Below are 6,697 nucleotides of genomic sequence, written 5' to 3' on the forward strand. Positions count from 1 at the left end.
TTTGAGGTGTGAAGATGTTGGACAGAAAGAACTTGTGAACATCTGACAATGATTTTCAGGTTCATTTGGAAAATAATTAGGTAACAATAGATATTTTTTAAAAAGAAGAGCAAATCAGAGGTTTCATTGGGCCAAAATGTAAATCTCATTATGAAGCTATCTAATCACTTTTGTCCTTTAGGTATTTTGCTTCCTTATGCTTAAGATAATTTCATAAGACTTTTACTAAAGAAAGGAAAAAGTATTGCACACACATGTACAGTGTTTAGTTATTCCCATTATGGAATGATACATGGTCACAGGAAAAGATTTCAAAAGTGCAGAAAAGCACAAAGGAAAAACAAACATTTGTTTACAAGCAAATTAATTTCTGGCACCTATTATTTCAATTTTTTATATATGCTTTGTATTTTTTATTCATAAATTTTCATATAAAAATTTAAACATTAACTTCATATATATGTAATACATATAACTTGCTTTTTCCACTAATTGTATCATGAACATTTTCTCATGATTCCATGGAATCTTTGACTTGTACCTCTAGTAATTATACTAGTGTAATTGACAGTGTGGGACTCTGCAAGATGTGTTTTTTTCTTTTTTCTGGCTTAAAAGATGAACGTTTTTCTTCTTAAAAAGAAAAAGCAGATTTTCAGTTTATGCCAGTAGGTGTCATCCGTTCACACAAAGCACAACCCAAGGAACCTAATGTAATTTGACTTAACCTCCATAATTTCTACCAAATTCCAGTATTGTATTTTAGCTACCTTTGCCCTTAGGGTGCTAGGAAAGAAAGAAAGAAAGAAAGAAAGAAAGAAAGAAAGAAAGAAAGAAAGAAAGAAAGAAAGAAAGAATTTTACAATGGAATAAATTTTGTAAGCTTGAAGTTATTTTACCTCCTAAAAATGCATTAATTACTGGGAAGAAGTTATTAAAATCTTACTCTGAGGTCCATGGGTGGTGCAGTGGTTTAGCACCTGCCTTTGGCCCAGGGCGCAATCCTGGAGACCTGGGATCGAGTCCCATGTCGGGCTCCTGGTGCATGGAGCCTGCTTCTCCCTCTGCCTGTGTCTCTGCCTCTCTCTCTCTCACTGTGTGCCTATCATAAATAAATAAAAATTAAAAATAAAATAAAATAAAAAAATCTTACTCTGAGTAGCCACCCAAAAAAGGTCAATGATAATTGCCATGTTTTCAGAAAAAGAGGGTCACCAATCTTGATCCTGTGTTTAAAATTTGAGATGTGTCAAATATAATGAAGTATTTTTAAAATATCAGAAATTTATGGAAAAAAGTCATGAAATTTAAATGCTATATGTAGTAATTAGATTTTTGGTAGCATGAAATAGTTCTTAAGAGCTTTCAAATCCATTAGTTTTTGACCCTCACAAGAATCCACTGAGGTTATAAAAAGTAAACTTCTGTTTAAAGAAGTCAGGGGTCTTTCTTGGAGCCACACAGCTGGTAAACAATGAAGTAAGGTCTAGAACAAGAGTCTTCTTACTGCATATGCATATGTATATGTATATGTATGTATTGCCAAATGAGAGTTATCTTTTAAAGCGGAGGTTAAAAATTGATAGTCTGTGGCCAAACTGATTGGATCTTTAAATATTTTTTTCTGCCTCCTTTAGTGCTGGCTCACACTTTATTTTAAATTTTTAAAATAAGTTGCAAAATTTAAAAATCAGAATATTTCCCCACAGCTAGACTCGGAAACGTATTTGGAAAAATCCAGCAGATATAGCTATATTGGACTCTTATTTTATTGTAGCAGCGTATAGGGGGATCTAATCAGCTGCTACTCCTATGTGCTCTTGAACTTGCCGCAGTTTCCACCACTCCCTATTGCCTCATACCAGGTCCCCTTCATTCATTTGTTCCATCTGTCTGGCCCCTGTACGCATATGAGCTTGTGAGTCTTTTGAGTTTCAGTCTTTTGGGGAAGATTATGTACTCATTTCAGCAATGCTATTATGGTTCAAACATTTGTTTTGATAGCTTTCATAATCACATTAAGAGCCGCAGAAGAGACATGGGGCATGTATTTTAACCCATGTAATTTTCTGATTGACATGGTGTTATCTGCTTAATCTCTTAGGTGGAGTATATAGAAGGAAAGCAGAGGACTGAAGCTTCAATTCTGGGGAATATCAACATCAACACTTAGGAGAACAGAGACGTAGAAGAACTGGCAAAAAAGTCCAAGCTGGAAGGGATCTAGAGATGATGAGTGTTAAAAAGAATACAGGAATGATTTTGACTGTATATGGGGAAAATGAGGGGCTTCAATGAAATGTTTGAAGTTGGGAGGCTAAAGGTTTCCTTCTAAGTGTTAGACTTTATTCAACACAGAATAGGTTAAACATATGTGAAATAGTCTAGAGTTTAATGGTTCTTGGCTGTGATAACTCAATCAGGAATGGGTGGTACTATTTCAAGATAAAGTAGTATGACATAAAGGAGTATATATAGCATCAAATGATGCAGAGATGTCAAAGAAGAGAAGAATGAGAGTGTTGGTTGGAGTTGGTATTAAGGAGCTCATGGGTGGGCTCAGGAAAAGGAGTTTCAATGGAATGCTAGAGATAAAAATCAATCTACAGTGGATTCAAGAACATCTAGGAAGTAGTGATGAGTAGAGACTGAGCGTGGACATCTTCTTCCTAAGAAAGAAGAAAGAGCAACAGATGTCAGGGGTTGCGGGGTCTGAGGAAATGTGTTTGTATGTATTAAGGACTGGAGAGATCCTAGCATGTTTTTAAATGAAAGGGAGGGAGCTATAGGAAGGTGGTCCAGGGGCAAAAGATGGAACTGAGGGGACAAGAACCCTGGAGGGGCTAAAGGGAATGAGATCCAGGGAGTGCTTTATGATATTTTGAGCAGTGGCACTCATCAGGATGAAGGTCTTGTTTGCCAAAGTGACTAAGTTGGGCTATTTTTGCTAAAAATATCAATAAATCACTAGATAGTCACATCTTACACTGACTGTTTTCACTATACTTGGAAATGTGCAATTAGTTTTCTCAGCTTCATGAATTAATAACTTAAATGAGAAATTATTTTGTTGTTAAAATAGAATATCCTTTTGTTGGTTTAGAGATGGACAAATGGTCAAATAAGAGATAAATCAGGATAATTATATTTATTGAATTAATTTCAATGTGAAATACAAACATCTTGATAATTTTCTGCTCTCAAATTATGATTCAAAGAACAAAGTGTTAATTGGTGATTGCTCCTGAGGTAATAGTGTTCATTCAAAAATTAAGGATTCTTCAAACACTCATTCATTCAACAAATAGTGATGAAGCATCTACTATGGCCCAGGCATTGTGTTGAGCATTATAGATACTGATGCAAAGAAGCCATCTTCTTCGGACTCTAGTTATGGAAGTGGTTGGTAGTAAATGGATCAGGAAAGGGCTTATTTGATGAGTTTATGGGTTTGTAAGCAAAGGCTTGAAGAATGGTAGGATTCATGCTGGAGAATGGAGGCTAGGGTAGCGAGAAAAGAGAGTAGGGACAAGAAGAGGGCCCCCAGCAATGGGAGGAAGAGTAGCTTAGGGAATTTGTAGAACATGACATCATTCAATATGGCTGAAGCATTTGATGAGAAGGAAGAGAGCAAATGCGGCAAGAAATGAGGCTAAATTGGGACCCTATTGTAAAACAGCTTATAACGAGTTTGGGCCTTATCTAAGACTAACAGGAAGCCAATGGAGGGTGCTAAGCAGGGAAGCAGGGTGAATTAGATTTACATTTTACAAAGATTACTTAACTCTTGTTGGAGTGTGGAGACAGAAACGGGGCACGTGTGGGGACAGAAAAATCAGGAGAGATGGTGGAGACCTGGTCTAAAGCAGTGATCCTGACAAGAAAAGAAGAAAAACAACATGGCAGACAGCCAGGAAGTAAGATAATAGGGCTCAGTGGTGAATTCCTGAGGGGCAGAAGGGGCTGACCACAGGTTCCTGGATGATTTAGTGACTGGAGGGTGGTGCCACTCAACAACAGAGAGAAGCTAGGAGGAGAACCCATCCTGATTAGGGTGAACACTTCTCTTTCAATGCTTTTCAACTTGAGAGTGGCAAACCAAGTTTAGGTGAAGTACAGATAACTTTGCAGGTGCTTTTTAAAAACCTCATTGTTTGAGCTCAGTGGTTCTTCTCCACACGCAAGTATTGCCTTCAGTAAAGTTTCAAGCAAAGCAAAAGAAAGATATTCACCTGTGGAACTTCAAAAAAGCAAGCCCACAGCATCACCAAGGCTGGTGCCCGCAAAGCAAGGAATAATAAACATCCCATTTTTAATTTAACAGATTTTCCATTCCCCGCCCTCACCCCAGGCATCTGCACACACAAATCAAAACCCTCTTAAGTCATGGAATGAAAAAAATGAAAAAAAAAAAAAAAAAAAAGCAAACAAAAAGTGCTTCCTGTGGTGTGAACGGAAATTGTTGCCCAGTTTATTTTCCAAGCACATGAACAGTAGTTCTGAATATTTAAAACCACAAGTAATCATATTCTTAACTGAGATTTTTGAGAAGAGGTGGTGCGGACAGGATCACTCATAGCGGTCTTTGACATAAAGTACATTTACTTTGAAGTAAGGCCTGCTCCCCTTCAACATCAGTTATCACCAAGTGTCTTACAAACAGAATTGTGTTGGTTGGGAAAAAGCAAACAGATTCAGAACAAATAAATATCCCTACCTAGTTGAACTAAAGCCAAGCCATACCATCACATGTGTTTTTGCCCCTTGAGATAGAAATTGCATCAAAATTTTATTAGGAAAACTCTTTTGCATTAGAATATTTTTAGAACTTCATCTAGGATCTAAGTACCCTTCTTCCACCAAAATATGAGGCCCCCAATTCACATTGGCCAGTAATTTCTGGCCAGATAAATGAAGACTAGCATGTGAATATAGTGTGGTAATTAAGAGTGTGGAATTAAGTTTCTTTCTTGTTTGTTTTTAAGATTTGTTTATCTACTCTTTGAGAGAGAGACAGAGACAGAGAGACAGAGTGAGCAGGGGGAGGGGCAGAGAGACAGGTAGAAGGTCCTGAAATAGATTTCCCACTGAGTGGGGAGCCCGCTGTGGGGCTCCATCCAAGGGCTCTGAGATCATGACCTGAGCTGAAATCCAGAGTTGGTTGTTTAACTGAGCCACCAAGGTGCCCATGGAATTTGGTTTCATTGTCTGGGTTTGACCTGACTCTATTACTTATTGACCATGTGAGCTTGGACTTCATTACTTAATCACTCTAACTCTCAGTTTTCTCATTGTGAAATGGGAATAATAATGAGATCTCTGTCACAGAGTAGTTGTGAACATGGAAGAGATCATTCATGTGAAGCACAGTGTCTGGCGTATTGGTATGTACTCAATAAATGTTCATTAGATTCCTGCCCTATTGTCCTCTGCAGAACTATATCTGAGCTCTAGAATTTGTGGTAATTTTTATTGGATGAAGTAAGAGCTCTCTAGACTTAGTTCCAGAGCTAGGCCACAGCAAAGTTAGAAAAAGTCAATTATTCTACACTGCCTCCTTTTTGCTGGGAAAGGATTCAAGTACGATAACAATGGATCTGGAGGCATTTCCTCTTGATGCTGTCAGGGATCATAGTGGAAGGGAAAAGAAGGAAATCAGGGTAATAGGTTCCCAGTGGTCTTGGTGGCCCATTATTTCTCTCAAGTTAGCTCAACACCTCAAATAGCGTCTTTTACACTATTAAGGCCTAGGAGCCTAAAAAAGGTCACTGGGGAAACAGAGATGTAATGGAATCACTGCAGGATCAGCCTCCTACCTTATCTTTGGAACCCCTTGGCTCTGGTCCAGTATCCCATATTGCTCTTCTAGAGCCCCAAATCCGGATTCTACTTCAGAGCCTGGACATTGGACTGAAACTTTGGTTGCCCTGACATCCTGATTTCAGCTTCTCACCTGAATATCTCCTCTGCAGGCTGATAGTTGGTCTTATCCTGTCTTCCCCATAAACCCTGGATCCAGCATCTTAGAAGCTGGTTCAGACTTTTAGATGGTTGGCTTGAGTGGCTCTACCTGTTTTGGTTAAGAGTGAGAACTCTGGAACCATACTCTTCAAATCCTAGCATTCCCACCTGCTATTTGACTTGTGCCAGCACTTTACAACTCATGGCTCAGTTTTTCTTATCTGTAAAATGGGAAATACTAATTTCCCCACCTCATAGAATGTCCCCACCTCATAGAATGGTTAGGAGAGTTAAATGAATTACCATATGTATAAAACATAATATAAATACACATACACAAATAATCCAGGTTAATATAATATTGGCTATATTCTATTCTATACATAATATATATTATTTTACATTTAATTTTATGTACACTTTACATTAAGATGAATATTTCATATAAACACTTATGTACATACAAATCTACTTATTTATATTATTATTGCTATTGTTGTTATTGTCTGTTCTATTGCCCTGCAGAGATGGAGACCATGGGTAGGCTTTTCAGCTTTTTTTGTTTTCATCTGCAGCTATAGGTACAGAATTCCTGGTTTCTACAGACTCTTCTGTAATATGCAGAACAGAGTTTAGGTTGGATTAAAATAGATTGCATCATTTGGAGAATTACCATCTACAGTGAATGTGATGTAAATATTTCTCTGATTTCTGTGTTGCTCTTCTTCCAGATAAA

Source organism: Canis lupus, chromosome 37, assembly GCF_011100685.1.
Source record: "Canis lupus familiaris isolate Mischka breed German Shepherd chromosome 37, alternate assembly UU_Cfam_GSD_1.0, whole genome shotgun sequence".
In the NCBI taxonomy this organism is placed as follows: Eukaryota; Metazoa; Chordata; class Mammalia; order Carnivora; family Canidae; genus Canis; species Canis lupus.